This window comes from Cyprinus carpio, chromosome A6 (assembly GCF_018340385.1).
Source record: "Cyprinus carpio isolate SPL01 chromosome A6, ASM1834038v1, whole genome shotgun sequence".
NCBI lineage: Eukaryota > Metazoa > Chordata > Actinopteri > Cypriniformes > Cyprinidae > Cyprinus > Cyprinus carpio.
The window spans coordinates 33973571-33995957 of NC_056577.1; the positions used below are offsets into that span (position 1 = coordinate 33973571).

At 33.0% G+C, this 22387-nt stretch overlaps 1 pseudogene; it reads left to right on the forward strand.

Moving 5' to 3' along the window:
• Positions 1-16899, forward strand: part of LOC122145387 — a 29840-nt pseudogene extending 12941 nt beyond the window's left edge.
• Positions 16900-22387: the final 5488 nt, after the last annotated feature.

Sequence of the window (22387 nt, forward strand, 5' to 3'; positions counted from 1 at the left end):
GGACCCCACAAATTATTATGGATGCCCTCTTTATTAACGCGGCATGGCACACCTCTTTGCATTTCACTTCGATATATCACCTCTTTACCCACTAGGTCTTTACTGAAGATGTAGTCTTAAGTCTTCTATAGGGTTTCTATATGTTTTTGGTGGTGTTTTTTTTTTTCTATGGGTGTGTTCTTGTTTTGTTTTGTTTTTTTTTTTGCTTGTAATCAAATTTAGAGGAAATAAATTTGAACGCCTTGACAAGTGACAAGCTTGGGGCATAAACCACAAGCAAGATGAGATAACAACTAGAAGCGCTTGTTAGAAAAGCCTCTTATTTCTTTCTTGTTCATGGTAAATTCATGAATGTCACTTTGATTAATGAGTGTTGGCCATTCTGATAAAATGAGATACTTTATCTGTTGTCATGGGATCTGGTTGGTGAGACCTATGGTTGCACAATACTTGACAGCACAGAAATCGCTGGTGAGATGTCCAGGGAACAAAAATATCACACTTACACAAGATATAATAAATGCCAAAATTGAGTATTTATAGAGTGAATTCATTTTTTCTCATACTTGTTTTGAAATAACACCCAACAACCCCCTAGCAACCACTCAAAACCAGTGGATGAAGTATCAAATACTTAAGTAAAAGAACAGATACCCTAAAAAAAAATTAGTCTACTCCAGTAAAAGCAGTAGCCTCCAGTAGCCTACTCCTTTTCAATTTTACGTAAAAGTAAGTAAAAGTATGAAAGTTTTTTTTTTTTTTATGTACATAAGGATTAAAAGTAAAAGGTACAAATTGATGAATGTTTATTTTGTAATTTTAACTTATATATTTTTATATTTAATAATTTTATTATATATAATACATTACTACTCCATACACATCAAAACAATAAATATATTAAAATATCAATTTATATTACTGATACTTCATGTGTGCAAATAAGTGATATATGTATATATGTATATATATATATATATTAATATAGCTATAGATATTAGTATTATATATCAGTAATTAAAAATGAGGAAAAACTAAATGTGTGTTGAAAAACAATAAAAACATACATCACATAGAGCAAAATGCATACACTTTCAAGAAGGACACTATACAATACTAGTATGAAACTCATTAAACAGCTTAGGAAATATCGGAAAAATACAATATTATGCTTAGGAATATAGTGAAGTAAAAGTTTCTCAAAATAAAAATACTGTACAGTACAGATACATAATAAATACTAAAGCACACACAGTGACAAAGTAAAAATTACACAACTACTTAAAAAAATCCTCAAAACAACCAAGAAACAAAACAAACAAGCACCCAAACAGAAACATATAAACAACCAATCAGAACATCTTAGCAACCACCATGAGAACACCTTGGAGACACCCAAATGCACATGTAAAAATCAATTTTGCTAGGACTTGACAGATTTTTTGTGAAAAGGTGAAATCACTTTTTCAGGGATGTTCACCAAACATAAAGAGAGAGAGATGCAGTGTAGCACACTGCTCTTGTCTCCCATAGCAACCCTGGCATTTCTAGTGCATTTCCTGATACATGATGTTCTGTTTTGGAAGGTTACACTGACATGCTGGTTAGGATGTGCCAAGCGCACCAGAAAGGCAGGAACAGACAAAAGAAGACTGTATTTTTAGGAATGGCTTAACTAGGTCATGTGCTTCACAGCCAAGAGAAAGCTGTGAAAATGGCTGCTTTCCCATCACTGCAGAGAGCGTGTGACTTTCATGTGGATCGAACGCATTCAGTGGTCAGAAATGACAAAAGAGATTATAGGCATCAATCTTACTTTCTGTTGCATTATATATAAAAATAAGAAAAAGAAAATAATTTGATTGGAAAATGGAAATAATTTGATGATCGAAAAAAAAAAAAAAATCTCCAGTGAAGATTTAAAATCAACCTGAAATCAAAGGTAACTTAAAAAAATTAATAATAATAATAATAAAACAAACTATATATATATATATATATATATATATTATATATATATTGTCTTCTCGTTGCTTTTGTAATTAAATGTGTCTTCTCGTGTCTTCAATTTGCTAAATTATCACCACACACACACTATAATTCCAAAATTTGGAAATTTCATGTGTTTTTTTTTTAAAGAAATTACTAGTTTTATTCAGCAAGGACCCAACAAATTGATCAAAAGGGCATTTAAAATTTTATAAAACATTTCTATTTCAATAATGCTGTTTCTTTTGCATTTTATTCATCAAATTTTTTTTAAATTTATTTAAAATTGGTAATAATAATTCACTATATTATTGATAATAACAAATGATAATGATTTTTGATCAAATAACTGCAGCCTTGGTGAGCATAGAGACTTAGATAAAAAAAAGATCTTTAAAAAATCTTATCAACCCCAAACATTTGAATGGTGGTAAATATTTCCTCTTAGAAAGAAAGTAAAATTGGTTGTGAACATTGTTTTATGTTGATATTTCCTGTCTATAAATGTGGCCCTTTCAAAAATACATAACACACCATTCTGAGAATGACATTCCAGCCTGTGACATGCCTCTGAAAGTTCATCTCTCTTCGAATACGACCCCCCTGTATCTCTCGTGAGGTCCTGGGGCTAGTAAAGCGATAGTCTGCGGCTGTCTCTTCACCTTTACTAGGAAAGTCCAGGCTTTTGTGAATCTGTTCTCTAAGCTTCAGAGTTCAATAAGGCACCACTACAGACTTGAATTATTCAAGAAGATTATATTTTTTCAAAGGATTTATTTTTAATACAACCAGTACTCTACCTGGCGGCAACGTTATCACAACATTTTTATTGAGTCTGATATGGACAGGATTTGATATAACTTGCTTTTTTTCCAGTGCCTTGTTGCTCAGACAGAAATACAAGAATAACATGCATATTTCACAATAACTTGTCCCACAAAGTTTGTGCTACAGACATGAATGATATCTTAAATTATGCGATGTGTGATTATGAAACACAATTTTTTTATGTGCTGGACAATAAACATTCCCACAACCCCCCTTACACTGAAGGAGTGGACTAAAATCCAGAGGACTGATTCCAGTATGAACCACGTAGCAACAAGCTAAAAAGTCACCCCCTCTTATGAATTAAATTGTTGGTTTGGTGACCCTTACCTTTCTTTGTTTCAGACCCAGAGGGCCGCAGGTTTAAAGGGCATTCAGAGGATAGTACTGAGACAGGGCTGGCGTAGAGATGCCCAGTCGCCCAGTCCGGCAAAGCGAGCCGACGAGTCCATCGAGGACAGCATGAACAGCTATGGCTCAGAATAAAACAAGAATTATAAAAAAATTACATTCTCAAAAAAAAAAATTCTCATAACAAAAATAACAACACCCAAAAAATTGACAAATCCCCAAAAAATACTCAACATCATGACACCCAAGAGTTTGATTCTTCATCAGAACACGATTTGAACTGTGCGCATTACATCACTGCTCTCAGTGGATCCTCGCAGTTAAATTGGTGCCATCAGAATGAGAGTCCAAACAGCTGATAAAAACATCACAATAATCCACAAGTAATCCACACCACTCCAGTTCATCAACTGATTTCTTGTGAAGCAAAAAGCTGCGTGTTTGTAAGAAACTAAGACGTTTTTAACCTTAAACTGTTGCTTCTGACTTCTAAGTCCCTAACCCATAATAACATTTCCTCCAGTGAAAAAGCCCATCCCTAGTTGTCCTCACACATCAAAATCCACATAGTAGTTTAGAACTGTTTTGGCTTGTAAACTGTGCTTGATCTGTGTATACATCTCCCCTGATTCAGATAAGATAAATTTTTCAGGAATATAATGGATATTATGGACTAATATTTTAGCTGGAAGTGATGGTTTGAAGTTAAAAACATCTTAATAATGGATTTGTTTCTAACACAAAGCTTTTCACGTCATAAAATGTTCATTTATAGTCTGGAGTGGTGTGGATTACTTGTGGATTATTGTGATGTTTTTATCAGCTGTTTGGACTCTCATTTTGATGGCACCCATTCACTAATATAATAAAAATAGCCATCATCACAATGATGCCTCACTTTAGAACTGCAACAATCAATACTGAAAGTGAAAAGCAGACTGCTTCCAATTATAGAAGCTGTTATTTTGCAACCACATTTAGTTTGTAATCGGTTTGATCAGGTGATACATTTGATGGGATAAATATAGGAAAGAGTGTTGCATGACATTGTAGAAAAGTGCAGGTGAGATGAGAAAAAAGCTTAAGAAATCTACACAGCCTTTGGATATTATATTCAGCTACAAGTTTCATCCAGACACATATTCCCTTCCTTTCCAAAAAATCTACAAAAAACAAGAAATATTTTTTCCAACCTTTGACAGCCTTAGTATTTTTATTAAAAAACAGTTTCATTATTATCAGTATAACAAAACAAAATTAAAATCTGGAATCTACTTAAATACCCTTGATTGTGAATAACTCAGTTATATAGGAATCACATGTCTCACATTTCTGTTTTAATGGTTTGGGATACATTGCATGTGTTATTGCATTACATTTCTCTAGATACAGGGATGTTCATCCAGTAACTCTCAGGAGATTGTGCTTATATCTTATATCAAGCAATAAATAAAAAGTGTTTGAGGTATCCCCATAAGTTACATAACCAACAATATAAACCCCTCTTTTCAGTAATAAACCTTTTCTCTGCCGGCTCCATTTCTGAATGAAATCCAGAGTTCAGACCTTCTGTGTAGATGTACTGTAAATTCATTTCAGATCTGGACACTGTCTGGAGTGTCACATCAAAGCCACAGCTTTTAAAATCTTATTTTAGCTCTGTGGAGGACAAAAGCTGTTTAACTTCAATTCCAATGTGCCAGAAAGTTTTGCACAAGTTTGGATATATAAATGGATTAGATATTTGCTGGTTTGGGCTAGTTAGAACAAGGGCTATTATCATTATCTAAAAAAAAAACAAAAAAAAAAACAAAAAAAAAAACTTGACATTAAAAAAATGTATTTATTTCAGCTAGTTGCCAAGTCAACAATTCTCATTTTCAGTTAGTTTGAAGTTGAAGTACTATGAGTAAATCTAAATAAACTATAAAACAAAAAATAAATTAATCAAAATAATTATTTATAACTATAATATAGACATGTTTAAAAAAGAAAAAAATGAATAAACATGACCCAAACGCACATTAAAATTACTAAAACTTTAAGTGAAATACAGTGAAAACAAATAAATAAATAAATAAATAAATAAATAAATGTTAATGAAAAGGATAATAATATATCAGTGACTACCACAATATTTAAATTAAATAAAATTTTAATAGTGCTCTTTTTTTTCATTGAACAAACTAAAATTTTAAATTAATTATCAAACATTACTAGACATACCGTGGCCAAAAATATATTTGGACATGTAAGGCACACTTAAAAAGAATCAATGTCATTGCATTATATGGTAACACTTTACAATAAGGTTCTTTAGTTAACATTAGTTAACTACTTTAGATAACACGAACTAAGAATGAACAATACTTCTACAGCATTTAGCATAATCAGTTTATGATAACAACAACAACTTACTCATTAATAAAAAAAAAAAAAAGTTGCTCTTTTACACAATATAAAATACACTGAAAAAAAACAGAAAAAAAAAAAACAGTCTTTCTTATAACAGTCTTATAAACTAACATTTATAAAGATTAATAAATACTGTAATAAATGTATGGTTCATTGTTCGTTCATGTTAGTTAATATGTTAACTAACATTAACTAATGGAACCTTATTGTAAAGTGTTACCCATTAGATAATAAAGCAAGTGGCATTTATTTTAAAGAAAGATTGCGCAAGTATACTTTCCATACAAAACATGATAATATGAACAACAGATATTTGGTTCAAAATGAAGACAAAACATATTGGGACCAGTTGCCAAAAGCTAAAATAGAAACATTAAGCGAGGATGCAAGATGATATAAACTTTAAATAGATTCATAAAGATTTTTCAGGCAAAACCATTAAAATAAGAACCACTCATTAATAACAAAAACTTCTGAAATGCGCTTGCAGACAGTTCACTTCAAAACAATATATTCAGTTACATAACTATAACGATATGTTGTGCTCAACTGACGATCTATTCTGCATAAATTTCCCCTCAAACTCTTTGTCCAATACCCAGAGCTCCATTAGAAATTCACAAACAGACAAAAACTCCCCACAAACCTTACGTAATGTAGTTAGAAGCTCTTCCTGTGCAGCTCCATCATGGGAGTAAAAATCCAGCCCAATTCAGCGGGATTACTGCACAGTTTATGGAGCGTGGGGATTACAGTTTTGGCTGCCACCACTGAGGATATTTTACCATATTACATAGCATCTTATGCATCTCATGAATATGTAACAGAGTAAAACATATTTTACATAAACTCTCATTGTCAGTCTGGGCTTTGCAACCATGATGGAAACTTCTAGAAATTTCGGTAATATTTATTCAGTATCTAGTGTTTATTTTTTATCTGTTTCCATTGTGTGTAACTTGCCTTTTATGCAAGATAAAGTTGTTTTTTTTTGGCTTTAAATACTTTAAATGTTATGAAACGTTTTATAAAAATGTATAAAACATTAAAACTTAAAAAAAAAATTGAAAAAGCTTTACAAAGCATTACAAGGAGCACTATTTAAACATTAAACAATTAGGACTATAAGCATTGTATAAAAAGTTGTAAACATTGAAGAGTATATGTAAAAAGGATAAAAATGATAACTTTACTGAACATTACACCAAAATTTTTTACAATATTTTAAAATGTACAAATTTCTTTAGTTTCTACTGCAAAACCTTATATTTAAATTTAACTTATAGTCTGTTGACTTCAAAACACATTGCAAGCATCATCTTGCTGCAGCTGTTATACAGTTATAGAAGCATAGCTGATTTATAGTTGTTTTATAGGTGCTTTTGCTTTATTAAAACACAAATTTTATGAATCTAGATTAAAGACTCTTGCATGTCTGACCTGAACAACTCCCACTTTTGTCAGTAAAAATGTCTAATTTGGAGAGCAAGAAGTGCAAAAGAGGTCACTGTAGTGACATTTATGCAGTGGATCTGTCATAATGCCCTAGAAAGCTGCAAGCACCGATCTAATGCCCTAATTATAACTCCAAAAGCAAAACTGCTCATGATGCATGGACCAAAAATATGATCATATTAGATCAGAATTACATTAGAATCATATTTGATAAAAATTTTAAGCTGCTATAGAAAGTAAATATGAGTGCAAAAGTAAATGCCCTTAAGTTCACACAGGTCTAGCAAAAATAGCCATGGGTTTGACATTTGACATCCAAGAAGTGTCCAAATACTTAATTATGAACAAACTTTTTTTTTTTTTTTTTTTTTTGGTGAAATGTTTTACATGAAACCATGCATCTTTCTTTAAAATCAATGCCATTTCATATGCAATGAAATTCATACATTTTTAAATGTCCAAACTCTTTTTGGGGCCTCTGTAGTAAAAATTAAGACTGCAATGTTGTGATCTATCTTCCATAAATTCTCAAATAGTAGGTAAAAAAATCTAGCTAAGTTGAGAGATATAAATATAACAAAAAAAAATAAAATCAAATAAAATATAAAAAACTAAACTTATTTTATTTCAACTAGTTAAATAAAATATAAAAACCCTTAAACTTATTTTATTTCAACTAGTTGCCAAGACAACATCTCTAATTTTCATTGCTGAACTTGATATAGTTACATAAAATAAAAATGATTAAAAACTATATAGACATATTTAAAAACAAAAACTAATGAAATAAGACAAAAACACACAACAAAATTATGAACACTTTACCTAAAATTAAAAAGAAAATAGAACAACAAGAAAATAGAAAAACTAATTCAAAATATTGCTACAACTATAACAGTATCTCACTGACACTAAAATAACACTGTCTCCACCACATTTTAAAATAAGTCTGCGCTCTATTTCAGATATATAAACATTTCCCACATACCTTTCACTTTTTCTCTAGAAAACAATAACTCCTGTACTTGCATGCAGGAATGGAGCATCTGTTTAAAAAGGTTTGCATGCAAAGAATACCAGAGTGCCAGAAGAGCAGCACAGAGACAGTGATATATAAAGCAATTGAGAGCAGTGCGCTGAGATGCCATGATTAACACATAACACAGACAAATGTTTATTCTAGTGACATCAAGAATGTGGCGTGTAATATGTGGAGCGATGATAGGTGTATTTGTCACTCTCCAAAGCGTTTGTAGTATGTGTGTTTACTGATGACTGCTGCTGACGCCAGTGCACGCAGGGGCCAGTGACTAATAATGACTCTCCGTTTTGCCAGATAGAATGATGAAATGTCACATGCGAGAAAGGAAGAGGGTGAAAGGGATAGTTTGCTCAAAAATTAATGTTCTGTCATCATCTACTCATCCTCAAACCCAACCCAAGCTTTCTTCTGTGGAACACAAATGGAGATGTTTTGAAGAAACAAATATTGGTCCTACACACACACACACACACACACACACAACAACAACAACTTAAAAGTAGTCCCACTTTATTCCTAGTCTTCTGAAGCCATATAAAATAACTTTGTTAGATGAACAGATGGAAAGTTGTTTTCAAAATCAGTTCATGCTGCCATCTTTCAGCAGCTATTTCTTATTCAAGTATAGCTCCTGTCTACTTGAACGGGAAAATCAAAACTCATGTCAAGATTGTTTCAGTAACACATTTTAAATCAGCAATAAATTCTGACAACAATGGCATCACACATTTTGCTATATACTGTATATATATATATATATATAATATTATATATATATATATATATATATAGACTATATATATATCTATATATATATCTATCTATATATATATTATATATATAAGCCTTTATTTGTCTCATTTTCCAGTTAATACCCAACCACTGACACGTTTAGGGTCGGTAAGATGTTTGGACTTTTTTTTTCTATTTTAATACTTAATAATATATATATTTTTTTCAGGATAACTATGAATTAAAACTAAAAAACAGCATTTATTTAAAATATTTATTTAAATATTTATTTAAAATTTTACTTTATAAATTACTTTACCATCATTTTTGATCATTTTAACGCACCCTTGCTGAAAAAAAAGTGTTAATTTCTTAATATCTTATGCAGTTTTGTGTATTAAGTAAAATTATTTGTATGGACTCTGTGATTCTCCGTTTGTGCTCCAAAAGGAAACAACATCAAGGGGTGTAAATGAAGAAGATTCCTTCAAGAACAGGGTGACAAGCAGACAGAGACATCAGAGGAGAGACTAAATGATGAACTAGATATTGACGTGGGACAAAGAGACAGGAAGGAGTGAAAAATGAGCAAAAGAACAAGGAGGCGATGAAAATGGCATCTCTTGGGATGCCCAGTCTGAGTATAAGGCATCAGGATTGTCTGGACCCTCCCAAAAGCATTTTAAAAATAAACCTGTGTGGAGACGGCAAGCGAAAGAGACAGCAAGAGGACAGAACCGGGAACGTGGGTGGAGGAGGCGCTGGAGGGAATGAACAAAAAAACACAAAAAGAAAATTAAATAAGAATCCATACACAATATTAAAGAAGAATAACTAAAACAAAAAACACAGTAATATAAGAGAACCATAAAGAACTAAGACTAATAGCATTAAACTAATACCTAAGGAGAACGACAGTCATATAGGAGCGCCTATTTAAAAAATATATATTTATTAAGAAGAAATGTGTCATTTTTGTGCAGAAAGGCAAAAATAATTACTATTTTCGAACAGGTTTCCTTAATATTCACCCCATCTGCAACTGGTCGGTCAAAACAAATAATCCCAGCCCAAGCTCATGCCATTCATTCAGCCAATGTTGCTGTATTGGACTGGCCGGGATGCTCAAATAAAATTAAGAATGTTTCGGGGGAATCAACCTCAGTTAGTTAGAGGAAAAGAAGTAAAAATGAGTAGCATGTCTTTTAAAAACAAGATCTGCCTCATTTAAACTTTTACATCTTCACACAGGATGTAAAAACACCTTATGTTGGGGTTACATTTGCTCAAACAAGCACCCTTCTGCCATCTTTGCTCCCTTTATTTTTCTTTTCTTTTTTTTTTTTTTGCAGAAGGAAAACACACTTTTTGCCACCACCATCTGCTTCTGTATCTAAAATGGATCTTGTTACCAAAAATTAGACCTAATTAATCTCATCCGAGCACAAGTGGCTGCTTTCTGTTTGCTAAAAAAAAAAATGTGAAAAAGCTATTATAAGCAATATGGGATTCTTCACCTGTGTAGATAGCTGAAATTACACCAATTTCCTTCCTTCCTAATCTACCTTAAGATTAAAAAAAGATATCATGTATAAAAAGAAAAATAAGAGGTTGCTAATGCAGCATTGCTTCATAAGTGAGACAAGCCAGGTAAATGACTATTTTACTTCAAAATATAATATAATATAATATAATATAATATAATATAATATAATATAATATAATAATATATATATAATATAATATAATATAATATAATATAATATAATATAATATAATATAATATAATATAATAATTGATTAGGAATACTTAATAATGCTTATACAATTTAAAATACAATTATATTAATTATATTTAGGACCTATTTTAATGTATTAAAGTTATTTTATATATACTGTCAAAATATATTTTATGGGCTACTATGTAATATTTTGACAGTATACATTAAAATCAGTTGTTCTTAAGTAATTAGTTTATTTAATCATAAAATATTTTTGCGAATAGAATTGGAGCTTGTTAGTTTAGTTTAAGGCTTAGAATTCTTTATTGGAGATGTTTAAGGGAGAAAATAAATCTGAAGAATAATTTTGGAAGTCTGAGGATAAAAAGTGTGGGCAGTCACTGTTGTGCTATTAGATGAAGGCCAGACCTCCTGTTTCAAGAGGTCATGAGGGTGAATATGACATGGAGTATGCGGCTCATCTCCTAGAAAAAACATATACTGAAGTAATGAATTTTTGGGCCGCATACATCTCAAAAGTCTGCCTATAGGAACAGGAAAGCAGTGTGATTATATGCGTGTGCGCTGGCTTTGCTCCAGCGGAGCACTCGTCGCTATCAAAGCAGAGCTTCACTGTTAGGCTTAAAAAGGCTGTGTATCCTCATTACATAAAAGAGAAGTGCCTTCCACCCATCGATCCCGTCCCATCACAGAGCTAAGCCGTTATCAGTTCAGCCATCGCAGAATAAAGAAAAACTTGTAATGTCTGTCATACGTGCTCATCTAATGTGAATCTTCAAAGCCATCAGAAGCAACACACATATTAACATCATTCTGTAAAATAAAATTGTTTGTTGAATACTTAAAGCTAGACATTTTTCTTTAAAGAGATGGTGAGCTGAATATGAAATAAACAAATTTTTTGGAAATAAACTCGATTGATTGATTGATTGATTGATGTCGATTAACCTTTACAAATGACAATAATTCTACATTCTTCATTCAGGCTGTCTGTACTCAAAACAATGAAATACTGAATATGTTCTCAGTGCACACAAAATGTTCTGAACATTATTTTAATGCAGCATTGTATATATTCTATCCAGCAAAATATGTGGCAGACAAAATAGAGCACTCAATAAACTGTATGAATAAATGAAACTTTTCACATTAACACTGCCCTGTTTTCTTCCCTCTAGTCTGAACTACAGTGGAATGTGTTTAGCATCAGACGCCCAGTTTAGTGACTTTCTGGATGGGATGGGACCTGCTCAGTTTGTGGGCAGACAGACACTAGCCACAACTTCAATGGGTGAGAGCACTTACAGTATTTAGTCATATAAAACTACACATTTGTGTATTTTTTTGTGTTAAATGATAATTAAAATCCCACATTATCTTTTTAGATGTGTATATATAACTAAAGTGTTGGAGATTAGGCAGAAATGGACATCTTTTTCTATGCACAATAACTGGTTGGTAATTGTCAGAGCTGCTTGTCAAAAGGTTGTTTGTATGACAAAATATTCAATAAAATAGAAATAAGTATCTGTGAAAAGAAATGTGCTTCTATTTTGATACTTCCAAAAATGATAATGAAAAATAATTTTCAAAAACCTGAATCACTGATATAATTAAAGAATCAAAATCTGAAATATAGGTTAATGAAAAAACATATTGTGCAGAATGTAATTTCAAGAAATGGCCACTGAAAGCTTACCAATACTCATTTAATTCTCAAATGTTGTTGTAGTATGTTTCTGTTATATGAAAGATATAGTCCCTGAGATATAAACGATAACAAAACATGTTTATATGGTGGCTGTTTAGCCAAAATGACCAATGAGCAACCAGGACTTAAACTAATAGTTTATAATTAATAAAATAACATTAAATAAGACACCAATTTTTTTGTAGAGTAAATACATGCATTGTAATTAAAATATTGTTAACACTTCACAATAAGGTCTCATTAGTTAACATTTGTTAATGCATTTACTAACATTAACTAACAATGAACAATACATTTGTTACAGTATTTATTCTTTGTTAATGTTAGTTAATAAAAATGGAACTATTAATTTATAGTTCATGTTATCTCAGGTCCATTAAATAATAATAACAGATACAATATTTGATTTCAATAATGTATTAGTATTTTATTATTATTATTTTTTTTATTAGTTCATGGTAACGAATGTAGTTTTGTAATGTTAACAAAGGGAACCTCATCACCAAAATATTAAAATATTAAAAATCAACAGAATGCTGTTGAAAAAGGAAGAAATAATATCACTCACCCACATGTCACTTGACACTCGTTAATGTGCATACTGATGTTTTCAGGAGATGTTGAGATCGGTCTAATGGAGAGGAACGGACAGCTGGAGGTAGAGATCATTCAGGCTCGAGGACTCATCATGAAGCCTGGATCTAAGGGCCCTCCAGGTGATTCTTCATCAGACAGAGGCTTGAGCCTGATAGAGCGATTAGATTCATTTAGCCACAGGACAAAACTGACTCCAAATGTTTATAGACTGGTTCTCAAATACACAAGTTTCTTTTAGAGTGTTTTCCTATTCTTATATGAATATTCATTATACAAAAGTGTGCGTGTGTTTTTTGAAAAAAGAGAGGAAACTGAAAAGAGACTTCTAAATCGGTAGCTCTTCAAAATTATTTTCAGTATAGTGTATTTCAACAATGCCATTTGAATTATTATATTTTTTGTTTCCCTCTTCCCTTTCAGCGGCCTACATTAAAGTCTACCTTTTAGAAAACGGCATCTGCGTTGCCAAAAAGAAGACGAAGTCCATCCGGAAATCGTTAGATCCCCTTTACAATCAAGTCCTTGTTTTTTCAGAGAGCCCACAGGGAAAGGTTGTACAGGTAAACTTCATTTTTACCTTTTCTGAAGAAAATGAGGGTTACTTGGCCATGGTGAATCAGAGGGATTTTTACACATTGCTGTGCAGTTGCAAAGAAGTTCTGGGTGGTTTAGTTCTGGGAAGTCGTGGCCTAATGGTTAGTGAGTCGGACTTGTAACCCAAAGGTTGCAGGCTCGAGTCTCGTACCCGCAGGGATTGTTGGTGGGGGGAGTGAATGTACAATGCTCTCTCCCACCCTCAACACCACGACTGAGGTGCCCTTGAGCAAGGCACCGAACCCCCAACTGCTCCCCGGGGCACAGCAAAAAAGGGCTGCCCACTGCTCCGGGTGTGTGTTCACAGTGTGTGTGTGCACTTTGGATGGGATAAATGCAGAGCACTAATTCTGGGTATGGGTCACCATACTTGGCCACATGTCACGTCACTCTTGCTAATTTTGTTGTTAGAAATGCCTTACATTTTATTGTCCACCAAGCAAAAAATGTCCAAGTACTTTAATATTTAGCATTAGAAGTGGTTTAAATCTCAAACGCTTAGTATGAGCAATAGAAATTCATTTCAATTCGTTTCATTTATGCATTCATTCATGATGCATTTAACATTAAGGTGTCAAGCACTTCAAATGCATCTGTCTAGTTGGTTATTTAAATGACAAAGAAAATAGGCTCTAATTTACAGTAAAGTTTACCCACGTCTTTTTCAATTATTTGGTGTAATTTCTCTGTAGGTGACGTGATGTCAGTGCATGATCATTTCTTGTGCATCCCCTCCATCACTGCAGAGAGAACTGGAGTAGAAACAGCAATGCAGTGAACACTTTATTTTTAGCAGCGGTGAAGGAATAAGAGGAAACGTTTCATATCTCTCCGAATTAGACATTTTTCTAAGGACAACATTTATGAAAGTCTTTCAGAACAAACATTAAAGGTTAGAACAGACTGCAGGATGTTCAGTAACATCGGGTGGTTGGAAAAACATCATTTGCAAGTTTATTCACTGGTTTACGACATCCTCCATCCAAACATCTGTCATTATTATGTAATCTAAGGGAACTTTTAGATTGATCTATTATAAATTATTCTTCAAAATTTTCACACATCCATTATCATATTTAGAAATTCAAGTTATAGTTTGTGCTGCAAGATGGATGAATCACACAAAAGCTGTCAAGAACATGGTCACATCATATTACGTCAAAAATAAAATAAAATAAAAAAATAAAAAGAGAGAGAGAAACTTGTTTTGCTTAAAGAAAATGTAGCTCATTTTAAGAATCTTTTGCATTGTAACATTATTTTCATGACAATAAAGCACATTTTCCCCCAATAGTCATGACTGTAATGCAAAAACATTGCATTTCTATTACTTTAATGCAGAAAAAATATGATGTACTCTTTTAATTGTAAAAGAATTATGGACCATGAAAGAATTTGTTGATTTAATAAGCATCTGAATTTGTGCTGGATTTAAAAGATGCATTTAAAATGTTTTCAAAATGTTAAAAAAAAAAGCTCCTGAAAAAGCTCCCTTAATGTCAAAGCTATACTGTATTAAAGGGTTCATATGACGTTGCTAAAATGAACATTATTTTGTGTATTTGGTGTAATGCAATGTGTTTATGTGGTTTAAGGTTAAAAAAACACATTATTTTCCACATACTGTACATTATTGTTTCTCCTCTATGACCGCCTGTCTGAAATGCCACACGATTTTTTTAAAGCTCATCATTCTGAAATCCGTCAAATGTGTTGCACACACATGAATATTTGGGCTGAACTGTTCTGGAACAGTGTTGAAAATACAACTTAGCCACTGATTTCTAGTTGTGTCCTCTTTTGGAAGACCAAACAAAGTAGTTTTCGCTTTCACAACGAAACACACAGTGTCTTCACGACACACGGCGGCCAGCGGCAGCAACATACTACAGCAAGAAAAAAGTTACGCCTTCTTTCTTTGCTTAAACTTTTGGGCGGAGCTATGCAAATCTTCCCACACAGTGACATAGACATGTGGGGGCGTGTTTAAATGAGGCGTTTCAGGAGGGCGTGGACTTAACTTTTAAATAGAATATTTCTTTGTGTTTGAGACTTTAGTCTGCAACTTTAGGGATCTTATCAATTCACAAACAGCTTGTAACACAACTTGAAATCGCAATCATATGACCCTTTTAAACACACGAAGATGAAGAAGAAAGTTTATAAAGTCTTTAATCTGACACAGGGTAATCCAACACACAGGGTAGCATAAACTCAGATGAGACTGGAAAAACTAGAACTGAACACTACGCAACCAAACAAGGATCTTTAACATACACACACCCTGAACAAAATGACACAAATAACTCAATGAGGTGAACATACACAGAGGAACAAAGTCCAAACTGAATGACATGTGACACTTAATGCTTCTAAAATAAGCTTTATTTTCTTTCTTTATTCACCCAGAATGATGGAATTAACAAATAATAATGACCATGGAGTATGGTATAAAAACAGAGAAGGAATTCTGAAATGAACTACGAGGATTATAAAAATGTAGAATATTATAGTCAAAAGTACTTTTCATTGTTCCTATATGATAAAATAATACTTCCATTTCTCATGAACAGGTCATCGTTTGGGGAAACTATGGCCGGATGGATCGTAAATGCTTCATGGGCGTGGCCCGCATCCTATTGGAGGAGCTGGATTTTTTGACACAGGATTGGCTGGTACAAGCTTTTCCCCACCTCTTCTATGGTGGATCCCACGATGGCTCCGCTGATCCGCCACTGCTCACAGCTCTCTCTGGAGAGCACCGTCGGGCCGTGCTGTGAAGGTTCATAAGACTAACAACTCCACTAGATTTATTTTTCTCTGGAAGGGCTCTCACAGCCCCCCGATCCTAAGAGTGCTGGTTGTGCATGACTGCGGCACCTGAAACCTCTGGAATGTTCTAGAATTTCTTCAGAACAAATGACCTTTCTGCAATATTCCAGAACTGACCACAGAGGAAATGCTCTTTTTCAGCCTCTGAGAAAAAGATTTCAGGACAGGCAAAGAATGCAGGCCAGACATCTGGGCTTTATTTTAGCTTTCAACACATTAGCTTGTGATGGTCTGTATGAGGAAACATCCTCAAGTTAGATCTGATTTCCAGAAAGCAGGTAAATGTTTGTGCAGTCATCACGTTGGGTGCTGCAACGGATTGGATGAAACGGATGGGTTCGTGCAATATGACATACAATAGAGAGAAGAATGTATCGGTAATAAAAGTGCGGGTTTGCATTCATTTCTTGTGTAATGACAATACAAGAATAGATATATGTCTTAAAAAGATTCAATATGTGTAGTTTGAAAAGAGTCGATGACTCTGTTTGTGTCTCTTCCGTTTCGTCTTTCTCATTACTGAACAGTGCCAATGCTGCCAGCGAGTGGCTTTATTTGTGGTTAGTGTCTATATTCAGTGATATGTATCAGTAATCTAAGCAGACACATATTTAAAAAGACTAATTTTACACAATCTTTTCCTGAGAACCGGTGACATATTCCTGATGAGGAGTTTTTAATGTTATTGGAACGTTTTTTCCCCACTAATAATATATGGGAAATTTAAATGGATACAAGATGCTGAAGTAACATAGTGATTATAAAATAAATGTGAGTAAATGATATGCTTACAGTAAGTGGTCGACAGATATGAGGTTTTTGGCTGAAACCAATATTTCAAGAGCAGAGAGACAAACAGACATGATATATACATATATAATACAATTTTATGTCATGTACATGAAATGAATGAATTTAAATGAACACATTTTCAGAAAAAATACTGAAAAAGAACATTTGTTCTATTCATTAATAAGGTTGTGATTTTTTTAAAACGAACAGTAGGCAGAATGACCACTTCTGTTAAAAAAAGAAAAAAAAAAAAGAAAAAATATTGGTCAAATTTATTGCCATGGCCAATATTTAAGAGTCTATTACTAATTATTAAAAGATAATTTAGTTTTGCACTTTATAATCTTAAATGTCTTTCTTATAAGTAACCGCTAGTTTGGGATAAGCCAAAGTTAATTTTCTTCTTTATACTATAATATTATTGGTGACTACGGGATGCAGAATCTTTAGTAGCAATGATAAGGTTGTAGCATTAGATAGCAGCATACGCATGAAGGCATCTTAGTTTGCCACCATCTAATGAGGTTTTGCATGGAATTGGTTGATAGCGGATTATAGAGCATTTTCGCTGGCAGTCGAGCAAACATGTAGCAGCGGACGATCAAAACAAAAATACTGTTACATGATCGCACTGAGATGTACTGTGTGCCGCCCCGAACGCAAGATCAGCGTCAGAGATGAATAAATACTGATGCAAATGTTTTCATGATGAAACATTCATACACTCTAGCACAGAAAGGAAGAAAACAGCATTCTGCATAGCCAAGAATTTTAACGTCCAGCATAAAAATATATGACTATTTCTGAAATAAATACACTATTTACCACTAGACAAAATGATTTTTTTTTTTTAAAGAAAATTATTCCTCTCTGAGAAGTTCAGAGAGTGATTATTTCAATTAACACTGAAAAACCTTGAATATACCTCAACATAATCACGTTTGTAAAGGCCATACAAAGCACTGCCACATTCTTTTTAAAAACTTTAATTTTTATTGTCTTAAAAAGCATAACTGTATGAGTTTTTTTCTCACTGTATTTGTTACACGGATTAAAGCCAGATGTTGGTCGCGCTGCATCACATTAGAAACTTCTGCATCCCATTAGCAATATAGTAGATATTTGGTTTAGACGAAGCCGCTGAATGTCCTGAGATCCACATTTCAAACATGTCTTGATGGGCTAAAAGAAATTCATGATTTGGAAAAACCTTTTGAGGCACTGTAGTGATTAGCATTGTATATATAATAGGGACAATAATATTATATACATGAATTTAATATAGCATAATTTCATTTCCATCGTTCATATACATCAATGTCAATCAGTGTCTGAAAAAACAACATCTTTTTGGGTCTGTTTCATGTAAATAGAACTTCATGGTCTGATTGGGGATGCTCAATACTTGCATTTAGTTTTTAGGCTGCAAGCAACACATTTCTCCTGTTTACATCAGCATGATGTTATTGCTGATATTTTTACAAGGAGTGGATATATAATTGCTTTAAACTCCAAATACACTCAGATGTTATGAAAGAATGTGATTTGATAGAATAACAAAATTAAGTAATCTCCAATTCCACACTGTTGAAATCATTAGAATAGTTTTTGTAAAGGCCTTACTTTGTAAACAGAGGCTTAACACAATTCCAGTTTTACGATACGGCGGAGAAACGAGCATGCAAGAATGTCATTCTGCTTTTTATTTCTATTTCATTATCTGTCTTTCTCTTTCTTTTGTATTTACTATTGCTTTAATCTGTAAATTAGTCATGGCCTTTGTGCATCACCATTTTCCACCACACAATTTTATAACTAACTCATCTACCATATCAACTATACTTGTTGAAGTTGATAGGAGCAAAATTATCAACATGATTCCTTAAAATTGGATGCTTTGAGATTTTTCTTTTGTGGAGATACTGTGTTTAATTCCTAATTTACTATTCATTATATGTACATTTGAATTCCGTACAATAATTCCCTGTGATTAATGCACAATTTAGTGTATTGTTACTCTACTGAAAATGGTTATACAGAATAAAATGGCTCACTCTGATTTACAAAACACATTTCTGGCTTGATGATTGCTGATGCGTCATGGGCTAGAAGGGATTTACCATGAAAACCTCCTGATAAACCTTTGACACAAATATAACGTAAGCTTATGTGCACGGCAAAGAGAATCGATATTGAGTGTTATAGTTCGCCTGTTGTCTGCTGCACTCAAGTCTTTACAGGAGATGAAAAGGCTTTTAAAAGGAGTAGAGCAGGAAAATTAGGATATCAAGCACTCTTGATTTGGGAATTGAGCTGGATGTTGTATTTGGGGGATATGGCTGGTTGTTATTATTGTGTGTGTGTTGTGTGTGTGTGTGTGTGTGTGTAACCCCCCAATGTCCTGTAATAATTTTGTCCCTGTTTGATGCTAAACTACAAAGAGAATAAGATTGCCCCTTTATTTTTACACATCATATGCATCACACCCACATACATTTTAGACTAATTAGCTTCTTGCATAGTAAAAAACACACCAATAATTAATTATCTTTTTTATGAGTATGTATAAGAGTATAGATATATATATAAACATATTAAACCAAATCAACAAAATAAAAAAAATATTAAATTAAAACATCAAATATAAAAAAATACAAACACACAAAATTAAATATACATATAAACACAAACACACAATCATATAACACACACACCACCACAATTATACAATCAATTTTAATAAATACACAATATTATTATAATTTCTAAAAAAGTATTATTAATATATACCATGTAACCATATATAGTATTAATAGAATGCTTAATGTGATATTATTAATAACAGTTTTTTAGGAAAGGATAATACAATACTATTACAATTATATAACTGTCATATTTTATATCTACAATTATATAACTGTCACTGTTATATTAATATTAACTACTAATAAAAATGATCAAATAATTGTGTGCGACTAATTATGCGCAAAAAAAAGTAAAGATCCTGCTCATTATGACAACGTTTATTTTTTTTTATGTAACACAAAAGTGGTTTTATTTCATCATTTACTGACAGGAAAATTAATTCCACCATCAAATAAATAAATTGTTTTATTTACAACAAATCCTTCTGTAAGAAGGTTATCATTGCTTTCATTTTGAAAGAGGCCACAAACATTGAACAATAAAACAACAGCAAATGTCTTAAAGTAGACGCAAATTAACAAAATGTTCAGATGAACTAAAGCAAAAAAAAAAAGAAAAAAAAAAAAGAAAAAGAAAAAGAAAACAGGACCTATATCATCCCTGATATTCTCACAAGACCCAAGTTGATTTGTCATTGGAATTACAAGCATGAAACATGAGTGGATTTCCCAAAACATGTCTAGACATCCAAGCGTGGCTGTTGCCAAAGCCTTCAGAGGATGCCCTGGTGTTTGATGTGTGAGGAGATCAAACACGAGATCCATATATTCCCTTGTGTAAACTGTGAGCGAGGAGTCGCCCTTTTACCATCTCAAATATGAAGGCCTCCTCACTACTAAAAACGAAATCCGCTTTTCAGAACATGTCATGCTCTACCAGAATGGACAACAGAAGGAGCATTGTTCATCTCAGATCGAAAGTTCAGCAGTTTTCTGAAATGATTCTCAAGGGTCTAAACATTTCATCTGCCTTTCTAGAAAAAAAAAGTATAAATAGAGGGGCCTAAGTTGGAAAACTAAATATCTAGGAAACTAACTTTAACTCGGGCGTCCTATTATGCCCTCTTTTGTACAAGGTCTTGATTTTATTGTGCGGGGTTTTTTTGTACTAGCAACAGGCTCTCATATACTAGGTTGTTCGAAAAAAACATTATTTTGTCACCATAAATTTTACATTATTACACCACCTATCTCCCCAGTCTTGCATGAATGGCCTGGAACTAGTTCCTGTATCAAATGAAGGCCCTGCCTTCTGAAATACAAAATGCCGCCCTGTGATTGGTTAGATGGTCCAGTCTGTGTTGTGATTGGCAGCACTCGGAACGCCTGGTCGGGAAATGTCATTCCCCTTACCATAGCCCACCTACTGTGAGCTTCAATGAGCAATATTGGTCATCAAAAAAATCAAATCAATTGAGCACAATTTAAAACCTGGATGATTTGATAACCACTCTAAGCCCCTCATCTGCCCTTGGGAAAAACTAGTGCTGCGTTCTTGCGACATAGTGATAGAACACTCTTGGGTCTTCTCTAGTGCAGGCTCCTCAACCAGCGTCTCATTTCCATTCGTCAATCTTTGGCCTGTGGACATCACAAATCCTGGAAGAAATATGCGTGTGGAGTTTAGTCCAAACGAGTCCTTCGTTGTAGTTTTGTGCAAAGTTGATTTCTGTTAAATAAAAATCTTCTTTTGAATTGGACTTTGAGCTTTGTAATTTGCCCCAGATTCTTTTTATGCCTCAAACAAGCCAGCAAACATTAAGACTAACAAACGTTTTGAAAAAAGTGGAAAAAAAACCATAATAGTTGTTGGGGAAAACCGTATGTTTTTAGTGCAAAAAAAAACAACAGTATTTTGAAAACAGCTGAGATACTGGTGAAAAATTAAGTTCAGAAGAAATAAGTTGAGTTACTTTTTAACACTGCCAACTTATGGTGCCCCATTCAAGTCATGTCGGTACATAAATCGTATTTACGAGTCCGTTATTACGAAAGTGGGAAACTCTGAATTTGGAGGTGTCAAAGTGAGAAAAAACACAGCGGATTGCAAGGATTGCCAGCCAAAGACTTTAGGATATGTAGCGTTCCTGTATTGACAGTAAATTTGAAATTAATAAAATGTTTTTTTTTTGTCATGTACAATTAAACTACATAAGCTACATTATACAAAATGATATTATGTTATTGTATAATTACATCGAAGTAGACTATATAAGTATTCCATCACCTTCATAAAATTGAATAAAAACAGAAAAAAAGCTAAAGCAAAAACACCGATGCACTTTCTTTATTCATCTATTTTGTAGATGCCTGAGTAAAAAAACAAAAAACAATGACAATTTTATGTAGAAAAGTTAAATCGCCATTCTTTGTTCCGCATAAAGTGACTTGATCGCCCAACTCTGAGAATTCATATTACTATAAAACTTACATCAAAACTTGTCAACGTCGTAAATTCGGTCTTAACAAGAGGACATTGAATGCAGAATTAGCAACTTTCTGGCCCCACATTATTCTAGATAATGTGATTATAATGTCAACATCAATGGCCCTTCCAGAGACATCTCGCCCTCAAAGTCCACCATCTTCGGTGTTTGCGACG